General features: G+C 46.3%; 1 protein-coding gene across 2 annotated transcripts in view; it reads right to left on the reverse strand.

The window, feature by feature from the left end:
- SGSM3 (small G protein signaling modulator 3) overlaps positions 1 to 16,290 on the reverse strand; it is a 65,180-nt gene extending 48,890 nt beyond the window's left edge. The window contains exon 1 of one of the 2 annotated variants that reach the window (XM_069736893.1): positions 16,206 to 16,290. The gene's annotated coding sequence lies outside the window, so the exon portion shown is untranslated. Of the gene's footprint in view, positions 1 to 16,049 lie in introns of both variants that reach the window. The other variant, XM_069736895.1, reaches the window with a different exon arrangement.
- Positions 16,291 to 16,643: the final 353 nt, after the last annotated feature.

Below are 16,643 nucleotides of genomic sequence, written 5' to 3' on the forward strand. Positions count from 1 at the left end.
GCTCATCCAAGGTTGGCCCAAAGAGATATTCCCCTTTACATGGGATAGCGCATAATTTGGATCTTGACTGGATATCCCCCGACCAACACTTCAACCATAAGGCTCTACGAGCCGCGTTGGAGAGTCCTGCTGCTCTGGCCGCCATTCTGACCGAGTCCACAGACGCGTCCGACAAGAAAGCCGCAGCATCCTGAATCACTGGAAGCGCACCTAGAATAGAATTCCTGGAGGCGCCTTCTTTAAGCTGGGATTCCAACTGTTCCAACCAGACCATTAGGGATCTGGCTGTACAAGTCGCAGCCACTGCTGGCCTCAAGGATCCGGCTGCCATCTCCCACGTACCCTTAAGGAAGATCTCCGCCTTCCTGTCAAGAGGGTCTTTAAGGGACCCCATGTCCTCGAAAGGTAAAGCTGCTTTCTTAGATGCCTTCGCCACCGCCGCATCTAATTTAGGGGCCTTGTCCCAGGTATCCACATCCGTATCTTCAAAGGGATACCTGCGCTTTAAAGCCGGTGGCAAAGAACCTTTCTTCTCCGGTTTTTTCCATTCCCGGAGAATCAGGTCTTGAATCTTATCAATCACCGGGAAGGATCTGCGTTTCTTGTGTTCCAAGCCGCTGAACATTAGCTCCTGACGGGAAAGCTGAGTCTTAGGCTCTTCTAGGCCCATCGTACCTCTGACCGACTTGACTAACTTATCCACCCGGTCCAGAGGCAGACAGAATCGGCCAGATTCCTCTTCTGATGACGAGGAAGAGAGATTTGAGCGATAAGAACCTTCCTCTTTATCTTCCTCTGACGAATCAGAGATCACCGAGGCTCTCTGTTTTGAACTTCCCGCCTGGGACATAGACCGCAGGGATTCCCTTACTTCTGTACGGATCATCTCACGCAGATTAGCCGTAGAAGCAGATTCTTCCGCTACCTAGGGGAGGACAATAAGGGAGATACCATCTATCTAGCCTGATGTCACTCAACCCTTCCACTCCTGTAAACCTCACCGTCTGTTGTATACAGGAGGCACACAATTTTTTAGGGTAGGAATCTGGTAAGGGAACTTCACATAGGGCACACTCCTTATGTTTCGACTTTGCACTTCTCTTCCCCTAGAATGACAAAGTATAAGGGGCCCGCGTCACTGAGTGAACATTCACGTAGATCACTTACCAGTGTACGTGAAAGAGAAAGGTACCGGAACACGAGGGGGCTCCTTGCCAGTCGAAGCTCTAGATCCTTGCCTGGACGAGCTTTTACGGCTGGACTGGTCACTTCTGATATCCTTTCCCACGGCTTCCTGCCGTACTTTATCCAGAAGTTGAGGCTGCTGCTCACCATCATCTGCCATGATGAAGCTGTGGCCAAAAGCAGGGTTCTATCGCCAACACCTGCTTATATCCCCCTGTATTCCGGTCAGCAGGCCATCTGGCGTGTCCCCATTGGTTCCTGATGATCAGGCTGCAGCTGGGAGGTTAGCGGTGGTAGTACAGAAGAACCGGCGACCGGACCATGGGCGCCGCCATCTTGGAAAGACCGCGCATGCGCAGTCAACCCGCAAACCGGAAGCGCCTGCCGGCTCCACCCCCGGCGCCCCAGCGTTCCGGAAACGCTCAGTGAGCGATGCAGGACGCCGGGAATGCCCAGCAGTGCTCCGGACGGCGCCCACTTCCGACGCCGCAACCACACCACCGCACCTCACTGCCGCCGTCTGCTCAGGGGGGGGAAATGAAACTTACCAACGCCGGCTTCCGGAGACAAGGAATCCTCCGGACCCTGCTCCCTGCTGCCAACGCCACTGACGTGCAGTCCAGCCTGGACCACCGTGGCGTCTCCAGGACTTTCCGCACCGGTCGAGGTAGGAGACCCCCCCGCTACCAGATTCGACCGGCCGGCCTGGGCTCCTTACGAGATGAAATCTGTAGGATCCTGTCCCTCCAGGAACAGGAAACCAACTGATGCAGGGGGAGAGGTGCCGCCCTTTTGTATCTGTAGGTTTCCTGTTCCTGAAGGGCGGATCCCCTCTCTCGTAGTGCTGTCATGGGAGTCCGAATAAATAATGATTAACTTTATAATATGGAAACAAACGTAAAGGGATTGTCCCATGAATGAAGTGCATTTTATTTAGAAGATCAGAATAAAATATTGAAATATGCAAGAGAAGTAAAAAGCATTTGGCCCGGTGGGTTAATTTTAATATATAATAAGAAAGGACAAAATAATCTTGACTAATACAGATAATAAAGTATGATGCCAACAAACTTAGTAAGATACCCCCACAGTGAATTCCTCCACATGCACGGTATGATGACCCTACTGTACACCCCCTCAGTCCTTCCCCACAAAGAATGGTGATCCCATCACAGTAGGATTCTGCAACTGTAAACCCCACACAGCCCAAAATATAGTATAATGGGCCCCACATAGTGCTCCATGCCGTATAATGGGCCCCACACAGTGCTCCACACGGTATAATGGGCCCCACATAATGCTCCACACGGTATAATGGTCCCCATATCGTATAATGGGCCCCTCATAGTGCTCCATACCGTATAATGGGCCCCACACAGTACTCGACACGGTATAATGGGCCCCACATAATGCTCCACACGGTATAATGGTCCCCATATCGTATAATGGGCCCCACATAGTGCTCCATACCGTATAATGGGCCCCACATAGTGCTCCATACCTTATAATGGGCCCCACATAGTGCTCCACACGGTATAATGGGCCCCACACAGTGCTCCACACGATATAATGGGCCCCACATAGTACTTCACACGGTATAATGGGCCCCACATAGTGCTCCATACCGTATAATGGGCCCCACATAGTGCTCCATACCGTATAATGGGCCCCACATAGTGCTCCTTACCGTATAATGGGCCCCACACAGTGCTCCACACGGTATAATGGTCCCCATATCGTATAATGGGCCCCATATAGTGCTCCATACCGTATAATGGGCCCCACATAGTGCTCCATACCTTATAATGGGCCCCACATAGTGCTCCACACGGTATAATGGTCCCCATATAGTATAATGGGCCCCACATAGTGCTCCATGCCGTATAATGGGCCCCACACAGTGCTCCACACGGTATAATGGGCCCCACATAATGCTCCACACGGTATAATGGTCCCCATATCGTATAATGGGCCCCTCATAGTGCTCCATACCGTATAATGGGCCCCACACAGTACTCGACACGGTATAATGGGCCCCACATAATGCTCCACACGGTATAATGGTCCCCATATCGTATAATGGGCCCCACATAGTGCTCCATACCGTATAATGGGCCCCACATAGTGCTCCATACCTTATAATGGGCCCCACATAGTGCTCCACACGGTATAATGGGCCCCACACAGTGCTCCACACGATATAATGGGCCCCACATAGTACTCCACACGGTATAATGGGCCCCACATAGTGCTCCATACCGTATAATGGGCCCCACATAGTGCTCCATACCGTATAATGGGCCCCACATAGTGCTCCTTACCGTATAATGGGCCCCACACAGTGCTCCACACGGTATAATGGTCCCCATATCGTATAATGGGCCCCATATAGTGCTCCATACCGTATAATGGGCTCCACATAGTGCTCCATACCTTATAATGGGCCCCACATAGTGCTCCACACGGTATAATGGTCCCCATATCGTATAATGGGCCCCATATAGTGCTCCATACCGTATAATGGGCCCCACATAGTGCTCCATACCTTATAATGGGCCCCACATAGTGCTCCACACGGTATAATGGGCCCCACACAGTGCTCCACACGATATAATGGGCCCCACATAGTGCTCCACACGGTATAATGGGCCCCACATAATGCTCCATACCGTATAATGGGCCCCACATATTGCTCCATACCGTATAATGGGCCCCACATAGTGCTCCTTACCGTATAATGGGCCCCACATAGTGCTCCTTACCGTATAATGGGCCCCACACAGTGCTCCACACGGTATAATGGTCCCCATATTGTATAATGGGCCCCACATAGTGCTCCATACCGTATAATGGGCCCCACATAGTGCTCCATACCTTACAATGGGCCCCACATAGTGCTCCACACGGTATAATGGGCCCCACACAGTGCTCCGCACGATGTAATGGGCCCCGCATAGTGCTCCACACGGTATAATGGGCCCCACATAGTGCTCCACACGGTATAATGGGCCCCACATAGTGCTCCACACGGTATAATGGGCCCCACACAGTGCTCCGCACGATATAATGGGCCCCACATAGTGCTCCACACGGTATAATGGGCCCCACATAGTGCTCCACACGGTATAATGGGCCCCACATAGTGCTCCACACGGTATAATGGGCCCCACACAGTGCTCCACACGATATAATGGGCCCCACATAGTGCTCCACACGGTATAATGGGCCCCACATAGTGCTCCATATCGTATAATGGGCCCCACATAGTGCTCCATACCGTATAATGGGCCCCACATAGTGCTCCATACCTTACAATGGGCCCCACATAGTGCTCCACACGGTATAATGGGCCCCACACAGTGCTCCGCACGATATAATGGGCCCCACATAGTGCTCCACACGGTATAATGGGCCCCACATAGTGCTCCACACGGTATAATGGGCCCCACATAGTGCTCCACACGGTATAATGGGCCCCACACAGTGCTCCACACGATATAATGGGCCCCACATAGTGCTCCACACGGTATAATGGGCCCCACATAGTGATCCATATCGTATAATGGGCCCCACATAGTGCTCCATACCGTATAATGGGCCCCACATAGTGCTCCATACCTTACAATGGGCCCCACATAGTGCTCCACACGGTATAATGGGCCCCACACAGTGCTCCGCACGATATAATGGGCCCCACATAGTGCTCCACACGGTATAATGGGCCCCACATAGTGCTCCACACGGTATAATGGGCCCCACATAGTGCTCCACACTGTATAATGGGCCCCACATAGTGCTCCACACGGTATAATGGGCCCCACATAGTGCTCCATACCGTATAATGGGCCCCACATAGTGCTCCATACCGTATAATGGGCCCCACATAGTGCTCCTTACCGTATAATGGGCCCCACACAGTGCTCCACACGGTATAATGGTCCCCATATTGTATAATGGGCCCCACATAGTGCTCCATACCGTATAATGGGCCCCACATAGTGCTCCATACCTTACAATGGGCCCCACATAGTGCTCCACACGGTATAATGGGCCCCACACAGTGCTCCGCACGATATAATGGGCCCCGCATAGTGCTCCACACGGTATAATGGGCCCCACATAGTGCTCCACACGGTATAATGGGCCCCACATAGTGCTCCACACGGTATAATGGGCCCCACACAGTGCTCCGCACGATATAATGGGCCCCACATAGTGCTCCACACGGTATAATGGGCCCCACATAGTGCTCCACACGGTATAATGGGCCCCACATAGTGCTCCACACGGTATAATGGGCCCCACACAGTGCTCCACACGATATAATGGGCCCCACATAGTGCTCCACACGGTATAATGGGCCCCACATAGTGCTCCATATCGTATAATGGGCCCCACATAGTGCTCCATACCGTATAATGGGCCCCACATAGTGCTCCATACCTTACAATGGGCCCCACATAGTGCTCCACACGGTATAATGGGCCCCACACAGTGCTCCGCACGATATAATGGGCCCCACATAGTGCTCCACACGGTATAATGGGCCCCACATAGTGCTCCACACGGTATAATGGGCCCCACATAGTGCTCCACACGGTATAATGGGCCCCACACAGTGCTCCACACGATATAATGGGCCCCACATAGTGCTCCACACGGTATAATGGGCCCCACATAGTGCTCCATATCGTATAATGGGCCCCACATAGTGCTCCATACCGTATAATGGGCCCCACATAGTGCTCCATACCTTACAATGGGCCCCACATAGTGCTCCACACGGTATAATGGGCCCCACACAGTGCTCCGCACGATATAATGGGCCCCACATAGTGCTCCACACGGTATAATGGGCCCCACATAGTGCTCCACACGGTATAATGGGCCCCACATAGTGCTCCACACTGTATAATGGGCCCCACATAGTGCTCCACACGGTATAATGGGCCCCACATAGTGCTCCATACCGTATAATGGGCCCCACATAGTGCTCCATACCGTATAATGGGCCCCACATAGTGCTCCATACCTTATAATGAGCACAACATAGTGCTCCATACCTTATAATGGGCCCCACATAGTGCTCCATACAGCATAATTTATTATTATTATTAGTATATATTTTTATAGCGCCATTTATTCCATGGCGCTTTACATGTGAAATGGGGGCAAATATAGACAAATACAATAAACATGAGCACAAAAACAAGGCACTTACAGGTACAGAAGGAGGGAGGACCCTGCCCGCGAGGGCTCACAATCTGCAGGGGATGAGTGAGGATACACTAAGAGGGTCCCATATAATGCTCCATACCGTATAATGAGCCCCACATGTGCTCCATACAGTATAGTGGGCCCCACATAATGCTCCATACCGTATAATGGGCCCCACATAGTTCTCCATACCGTATAATAGGCCCCACATAGTGCTCCATACCGTATAATGGGCCCCACATAGTGCTGCATACCGCATAATGGGCCCCACATAGTGCTCCATAATGTATAATGGCCCCATATAGTGCTCCATACAGTATAATGGGCCCCACATAGTGCTCCATACAGTATAATGGGCCCCACACAGTGCCTATGACAGCTACATGCAGGGCACATCCACAAGGGATGGAAATTCAGCCGCATGATCTCGATTTTGCTACAGATTTGCCAAGGAGTACACCCCATGCATTACAAAGGGTGACATTTGCGGCATATAGTCACAATCTGCGCATTTAAAATCCAGACTGATTACATAGCACAATATGTTGTGGACTTTCTACCTGGAAAATCCACTAAACATGTGCCAAGTGTGAACATACTCTTAAAAGGGGTTGCCCTCAGAATTTTTTTCTTATTAACAATAGTAGAAAAAATACAAACTGTGTCGTACTTACCAGTAGCATAGCTACTGGGGGGCAGAGGAGGCGGTCGCCCAGGGCCCCGCGCTCTGAGGAGGCCCACACGGAGCTACACTACTGTAACTGCATACAGTTACATCCTGAGGCAGAGCAGGAAGAATCGATCTCCCTGTTCTGCCGCCCGGCCGCTATGAGGCCCCTAAGCAGTCGGGGAGGCCCCGGTGCCAGGAGTGGGCCCGATGCCTGTCATCGCAAGGTCAGCTGTACCAGCATTTAGCCGATACAGCTGATCGCATTGATGTGAGAAGGAGCGCTACGCTCCTGTGGGGTGCTGCCTTATACTACAGGATCTGCCTATGGGGGTGCTGCCTTATACTACAGGTTCTGCCTGTGGGGTGCTGCCTTATACTACAGGTTCTGCCTGTGGGGTGCTGCCTTATACTACAGGGTCTGCTTATGGGGGTGCTGTCTTATACTACAGGGTCTGCCTATAGGAGTACTGCCTTATACTACAGGGTCTGCCTATGGGGGTGCTGCTTTATAATACAGAGTCTGCCTGTAGGGTGCTGCCTTATACTACAGAGTCTGCCTATGGAGTGCTGCCTTATATTACAGGGTCTGCTGCCTAATACTACAGGGTCTGCCTATGTGGGCGCTGCTTTATACTACAGGGTTTGCCTATGGGGTGCTGCCTTATACTACAGGGTCTGCCTTATACTACAGAGTCTGCCTATGGGTTCTGCCTTGTGCTATAGAGTTTGCCTATTGGGGGCTGCCTTGTGCTAAAGAGTCTGCCTAATGGGGATGCATTATACAATATAAAGTAGGCCTATGGGTAGCGCAATATACTATATGGAGGCTTATGGGGAGTGCATTATACTACATTAAAGACTATCTGGTGCATTATACTATATGGAGGCTATCTAGGGGGGCATCATACAGTGTGGAGATTACAGTGAGGGGGGCCATCATACAGTGTGGGGATTACAGTGAAGGGGCCATCATACAGGGTTGGAGCCATCAAACAGTTTGGAGGCTACTAAGGGGCCTACTGTGTGGGTGGTACTATACATATAGGGGGCATTATACTGTGTATAAGAGAGCATCATACTGTGTATAGGGGAGCTGTACAGGGGGCAGACTCGGGACATTATTAAATGTAAAGTGGGCACTAATTTTTATAGGGGAACTCCAGGTTATTGTGACTATCAAAGGGGCACACATGGCAATATTACTTTCTAGTGGCAAAATGTAGGCACTGTTTTCTAGGGCACTTGCACCCGGCATTGCTATATTATAGAGGGGTGCTTTAGAATTTAGGGGGCACAGAGAACCACATAGCAGGTGCAGTAATAGGGACATACGGCAGCAGCGGCTCAGTACTGGAGTATCAGGGGCAGTAATAGGGACACATACGGCAGCAGCGGCTCAGTATTGGGGTATCAGGTGCAGTAATAGGGACACATACGGCAGCAGTGGCTCAGTATTGGGGTATCAGGTGCAGTAATAGGGACACATACGGCAGCAGAGGCTCAGTATTGGGGTATCAGGAGCAGTAATAGGGACACATACAGCAGCAGCTCAGTATTGGGGTATCAGGTGCAGTAATAGGGACACATACGGCAGCAGTGGCTCAGTATTGGGGTATCAGGTGCAGTAATAGGGACACATACGGCAGCAGAGGCTCAGTATTGGGGTATCAGGAGCAGTAATAGGGACACATAAGGCAGCAGCAGCTCAGTATTGGGGTATCAGGTGCAGTAATAGGGACACATACGGCAGCAGCGGCTCAGTATTGGGGTATCAGCAGGATGAGGAGTTTGTGCAGGTTGGGAATAGATGGTGATGTGGCTGGAATATGAGAAGTGAAATGTGTCTTTGTTGTATTCTCCGCAGACAAGTACTGGCTGGAAGAAGTTGTCATGTCGGTCTGGGCCAAATGGAAAAGACGGGAAAAATGAACGATTCCACCAGAAAGAACGTCAGCAGTAAGTCACCATCTGTACCTGTGCTGTGATCTCTTATATGTTCTGTAGGTCTGAACGTATGACAGTAATATCCATGTTGGTCTTTATATAGAGATTATCTTCAGTAACAGTGCTGTCATCTGCTGAGGTTCTCCTCCACTATTAGGGTGCATCACCCAGTTGTAATCAAGGTTACCTGGTTAGGGGCCCACTCAGAAGTTTTGCCCCCTCTGAACCAAAACCCTAGCTACGCCTCTGGTTCTTACCCTCCTCAGGTTCTGCTCTGAGTCTCCTGTGTCTGTTATTGTCAACAGTGCTGACATCACATTGACAGCGCTGCAGCCAGTGAGCTCAGCAGCTCTGCCGATGTAAAGTACATGAGCCACTGAGCTCAGTTATTAGCTGCAGCGCTGTTGATGTGACATCTGTGCTGCAGACAACAGGAGACCAGGGTAGCAGCCGATACTCAGCAGAGAACCTGGGGAGGGTGTCAGAGAAAAAAATTAAAATCCATAAGATATCTTCGGAGAGGGGACATATCATCCTCATATTGAACATATGGGATTAATTACATCTGGGGAAGAGAGAGATGATACTTCAACCTCCATTGAAGTAGGGAACTCCTGCAGTGGCAGTGACCAGTTTATTACCACACACTATTTGCTCTGAGAGCCAGACACTAAAGGTACTGTCACACTAAGCGACGCTGCAGCGATACCGACAACGATGTCGATCGCTGCAGCGTCGCTGTTTGGTCGCTGGAGAGCTGTCACACAGACAGCTCTCCAGCGACCAACGATCCCGAGGTCCCCGGTAACCAGGGTAAACATCGGGTTACTAAGCGCAGGGCCGCGCTTAGTAACCCGATGTTTACCCTGGTTACCAGCGTAAACGTTAAAAAAACAAACACTACATACTTACATTCCGTGTCTGTCCTCCGGCACTCTGCGTTCCTCTGCACTGTCAGCGCAGGCCAGCCGGAAAGCAGAGCAGTGACGTCACCGCTGTGCTTTCCGGCTGGCTGGCGCTGACACAGGATGCAGGAGGAGAGCAGAGAAGCTGAGCGCCGGGGACAGACAGCTGAAGGTAAGTATGTAGTGTTTGTTTTTTAACGTTTACGCTGGTAACCAGGGCAAACATCGGGTTACTAAGCGCGGCCCTGCGCTTAGTAACCCGATGTTTACCCTGGTTACCAGTGAAGACATCGCTGGATCGGTGTCACACACGCCGATCCAGCGATGTCTGCAGGGAGTCCAGCGACGAAATAAAGTTCTGGACTTTCCTCAGCGACCAACGATCTCCCAGCAGGGGCCTGATCGTTGGTCGCTGTCACACATAACGATTTCCTTAACGATATCGTTGCTACGTCACAAAAAGCAACAATATCGTTAACGATATCGTTATGTGTGATGGTACCTCAAGACTGGGATTCGTTGACGCAGAGGCGGGGAAGTACATTTCTCATGGATAGAGCTTCCTCTGATCAAGGCACTGTTCTGAGATGTTTCGGAGCAAGCAGTCAGTGATTGATATTGGGGTTTGCATTGATCTGATATTTATGGGAGATATATTTTTCGCACTATAGCAAAAGGACAAACGTAACGCATTCACTCACATCATCGTAATGCCATTCTAACCCCTGCAACTTAACAGCCCAATGGATGATGCTTTCCAGGTCATGTTTTATTTCTGCATAAAAGGTAAAATTTCAACATGAAAGATGACGACAATATCTACCGCCTAGGACCTCCAAAGATATGCTGAAAGTTGGTGTTCTTATAAAATTCTAAAATACCTAGCACATTCCATAACCATCCCCCACATGAGCTCACCAAGTGAAGGTTATTTGGGCGTATCCTTGATCCAATAAAAGCAAAATTTAGATTTGCGTAACTGGTCAATTCTGGAAGGTACAGCTTGCTGTGGTTCTGTCCGTTTTCCTAATGAATACCTCCCTCCGCTAAGCTCTGAGCCATTTCCGTGCCACAGGTTTAGTAATTTTATTTTGTTATCCCTTTTAGTGTAGGTGATTGTGTATACTGTATTGTTTTGTTTCCATTATGTACCATGTTTTTATAAACACTGCCTACATTTCTGGATTAAATATATAAAATGTAATACCTCTATTCCTCTTGCTCTGCAAACCGCACCCCTGAAGCCATACTTTACTTGAACTGGGTGTTCAATCGGCCTATATAAACAATTGGTGGTGGCAGCTAGTAGTTCCTTTTGTGGCTGTGGAGTTGGCAGTGACTGTACCTGGGTATAATATATTTATTTATTTTTTCCCACACGTTAGAATCCGGGGTTGTATACACCATATGCTCACTGTGAGTTCCTCAACAACCGGCCTTCTAGTGTAAGCAGCCGTGGCATCGTTATCACTTGTCAGTCACTTGTATAACTGTCCAGAGGTTTGGAGGCAGCGGAGTTACGTTCCCTGACAAACTTTTGGCAGCGGTAGGTTCTGCGTGAAACTAACCCCCCTCCCCGTGTCATCATTGACAGAGGGTACATAAAACATAGTTTTGTTTTTTGCTTTTTTTTTTTTTTTTTTTTTACTACTGATGGATCTCATAGGAAAAACTTTTCAAAAAGGAAACAACTCCTTTAAGCATTGTCTTGTTCCCAGAAGCTCAGCATGCCGCTCAGTGCTATATCTTTATAGACAGATGGAAACATGAGCTTCACAATACCGTCTTCACCCCAAGTGGGCGATAACATGGAGACAACAGGTTTTATCAATAAGATGCATAAAATATATAAAATATAAGCTGTCCCACACTATACAAACACAGAAAACATTACAGCTGCCCTGGAGGCATCACTGGTGCGGGGCTACAGCTCATCGAGGGTCAGTACTACTCTCTTGTCCATCTCAATAGGATCGTACATTTCTAGAAGGGGCACAACAGCAGGTAAGGTGCTGGAAAATACTTTACAATGCTTCATGATCTCTAGTCTAAACACAAAGAGGAAATTAAATTGTGACTGGTTTGAACAACACCTGCCAGACAGGACCAAGAATCAGCCCAGAGCAGCGTCTCCAGTCAGACCTGTTGGAAACATGAGATGTACAGTACACGTGATTATACCCAACACTGCCCCTAAATAGCACAGAGCCGCTCAGAAATGCTGCAGATAAAAAGGTCCTAAGCATGCAGGGATCCAGGCTGCTAATCCTAGAAACGTACAATGATCGACCAACGGCAGCATATGGACTAGAATAAACAATGGCCGACAGTGGACCGATCAGCGGCAGCGTCTGCACTGGACCTTGCACCGATCAGTGGCAGAGTCTGCACTGGACCTTGCACCGATCAGGGGCAGCGTCTGCACTAGACCTTGCACCGATCAGCGGCAGCGTCTGCACTGGACCTTGCACCGATCAGCGGCAGCGTCTGCACCGGACCTTGCACCGATCAGCGGCAGCGTCTGCACTGGACCTTGCACCGATCAGCGGCAGCGTCTGCACTGGACCTTGCACCGATCAGTGGCAGCGTCTGCACTGGACCTTGCACCGATCAGTGGCAGCGTCTGCACTGGACCTTGCACCGATCAGGGGCAGCGTCTGCACTAGACCTTGCACCGATCAGGGGCAGTATCTGCACTGGACCTTGCACCGATCAGTGGCAGCGTCTGCACTGTACAGTGGACGGCAAAAATAATGACAGAACCCAGTATGTTGTGACAACCTGAGGCTGTCTGCCCTGTCTCCAGCAGAGCCTCGGCTGTCACAACACAACCTGCCATCACTCAGGGATCACCTGTAGCTTGGGCAGCAGACAAGTACCGGATTTCTGGCCTACATTACTGGATTCGGCTTTTTCTCCCTTGTGCTTTCCCTTTTCCCTCATTCTTACAGTATCCCTCTAATACAATCAATTTACTTTTCTTTATTATCTGTCGTGTAAAGAACAACAAATAATAAAAGAAGAGAGAACAACAAATAATAAAGAAGAGAGAACAAACAGTGTGCGAGGAGGAGAGCGCTGCCTGAAGGATGGTGTGCGTAGATGGGGATGACATGAAGCAGATGGCTGCGCAGCCACCGTACACCGCACTGTGCGCAGGGAGAGGAGACAGGGACACTGTGATTAAGCTGTGAGTCACCGGCACGTCAGAGCCAGCGCTGCTCCATCACCGGGGTCCCCAGTAACCCGTCCACTGTCACAGATTTATCCATCATCTCTATGAAATCCAGAATATTCTGCCACTCCCGCAAACTACTAACGAATACTAATTAGCTATACACAAATATAACGATTTCCTCAGTCTTACTGAAGAACAGCTAGGACGCCTCTGTAAATAATCAGTATCTATTGTTATTAGATTTATATTGTTATATTATCAGTATTATTTCTATTATACACATATCATTCTTATAATATATCTCTATCGTTGGGACATATTATTTATATTGTTATTATTAGGACATGTTATTTCTAGATTAGTATCAGTAATATTATACTATTTTTTACTATTATTAGGCCTTGTCTTATGTTCTCGACATTTTTCTATTATTTTATTAGGGATTTTTTCTATTATTATTAGGACATATATTATGTAGTATTTCTATTATTAGGATTTATTACTTCTATTATTAGGACACTAACTCTATTATTAGGCAATATTATTTTATTATCTATTATTATGGGGATCCACTACTTCTATTATTAGGGCATTGTTACTCCTATTAATTAGGATATATTATATTTTATTATTGGGATTTATCACTTTGATTATTAGGACATTACCCCTATTAGGATATATTATCGGGAGTTATTACTTCTATTATTAGGACATTATTACCCCTATTATTAGGCTATATTATTATTATATTATCTTTTCTTGGGATCCATTACTTCTATTATTAGGACATTATTACCCCGATTATTAGGCTATATTATTATTATATTATCTTTTCTTGGGATCCATTACCTCTATTATTAGGACATTATTACTCCGATTATTAGGCTATATTATTATTATATTATCTTTTCTTGGGATCCATTACTTCTATTATTAGGATATTATTATTATTGGGATTACTTCTATTACTAGGACATTATTATCCCTATTATTAGGATATATATTATTTTATCTCTATTATTATGATACTATATATTATGATATTATTACTCCTATTATTAGGATGATGATTATTATTATTATTGTATTCCTATTATTGGCATATATTACTTCTATTATTAGGACATTATTACCCCCATTATTAGGATATATTATTATTATTACTGGGATCCATTACTTCTATTATTATGACATTATTACCCCTATTATTGGGATTACTCCTATTATTAGGGTATATTATTAGGACATTATTACCCCTATTTTTAGGATATAGTCTATTATTAGGACATTATTACCCCTATTATTAGGATATATTATATTATTAGAACATTATTACCCCTATTATTGGGATTACTCCTAATATTAGGACATTATTACCCCTATTATTAGGATGTATTCTATTATTAGGACATTACCCCTATTATTAGGATATATTCTATTATTAGGACATTATTACCCCTATTATTAGGATGTATTCTATTATTAGGACATTATTACCCCTATTATTAGGATATATTCTATTATTAGGACATTATTACCCCTATTATTAGGATGTATTCTATTATTAGGACATTATTACCCCTATTATTAGGATATATTCTATTATTAGGACATTACCCCTATTATTAGGATATATTCTATTATTAGGACAGTATTACCCCTATTATTAGGATATATTCTATTATTAGGACATTATTACCCCTATTATTAGGATATATTCTATTATTAGGACATTATTACCCCTATTATTAGGATATATTCTATTATTAGGACATTATTACCCCTATTATTAGGATATATTCTATTATTAGGACATTATTACCCCTATTATTAGGATATACTTTATTATAAGGACATTATTACCCCTATTATTAGGATATATTCTATTATTAGGACATTATTACCCCTATTATTAGGATATATTCTATTATTAGGACATTATTACCCCTATTATTAGGACATTATTACCCCTATTATTAGGACATTATTACCCCTATTATTAGGATATATTCTATTATTAGGACAGTATTACCCCTATTATTAGGATATACTCTATTATTAGGACAGTATTACCCCTATTATTAGGATATACTCTATTATTAGGACATTATTACCCCTATTATTAGGACATTATTACCCCTATTATTAGGATATACTCTATTATTAGGACATTATTACCCCTATTATTAGGATATACTCTATTATTAGGACATTATTGCCCCTATTATTAGGACATTATTACCCCTATTATTAGGATATACTCTATTATTAGGACATTATTGCCCCTATTATTAGGACATTATTGCCCCTATTATTAGGATATACTCTATTATTAGGACATTATCACCCCTATTATTAGGATATACTCTATTATTAGGACATTATTACCCCTATTATTAGGATATACTCTATTATTAGGACATTATTGCCCCTATTATTAGGACATTATTGCCCCTATTATTAGGATATACTCTATTATTAGGACATTATTGCCCCTATTATTAGGACATTATTACCCCTATTATTAGGATATACTCTATTATTAGGACATTATTGCCCCTATTATTAGGACATTATTACCCCTATTATTAGGATATACTCTATTATTAGGACATTATTGCCCCTATTATTAGGACATTATTGCCCCTATTATTAGGATATACTCTATTATTAGGACATTATCACCCCTATTATTAGGATATACTCTATTATTAGGACATTATTACCCCTATTATTAGGATATACTCTATTATTAGGACATTATTGCCCCTATTATTAGGACATTATTACCCCTATTATTAGGGTGTGATGACATGCTCCAGCCCCTGACACCTCTCCCCCCATTATTATAAGTTTCCTGATCCTGACAACCTGCCATCAGGCAGTACCTCTCCGGACACAACCCATGTACTACCTCCTCATCATCCTCAGCTGTCAGCTCGGCACTCACAGTGTCAGTTGTTTGCACATAGGACTGCCATGTCTGGATGCTGCCGGTCCTCCTGCTGCAGGCGCTGCGCCGTGTCTCTCACCACAGCGCGGTTTTGCCGTCGCCCCTCGTACACACGCAGCAGATGGGAGCCCGCCCGGTGCCGCCGCTTCTCACCTGTCTCTCTGAGGTCTCGGCTCCTCTCAGCCTCGGAGCTCAGCTCTCTCAACAGACTCCAGCTAGCTGCGTCACCAGTGCGCATGTGCAGTGCCTGCACCCGAGAGAGCGAGCGGCGGCTGCCTGCACTACGCCTGCGCCACCGCTGCTGAATCCATTCATAGAGACAAACATAGAGGTGAGCCCAAAACCGCGAGCGATCAGATCAAGATTACACGAGTACATAGAATACTCCCTCTAAACACACATACTTCAGCTAATCTGCTAGGGTTTATTCAGACGTAGCAGTGGGGCCGCGTTTTTTTAATGTCACTTTCTGAGCAAATTCTGCTAAAAAATCCGTATGGAAAAAACGCTTTTAATACTCATTAAATAATCTTCATATTCATTTCAATGTGAAAAGACACCTGAAGTGGAGAAAGCAGCAATATGTCAAAT

This window comes from Ranitomeya imitator, chromosome 8, assembly GCF_032444005.1.
Source record: "Ranitomeya imitator isolate aRanImi1 chromosome 8, aRanImi1.pri, whole genome shotgun sequence".
In the NCBI taxonomy this organism is placed as follows: domain Eukaryota; kingdom Metazoa; phylum Chordata; class Amphibia; order Anura; family Dendrobatidae; genus Ranitomeya; species Ranitomeya imitator.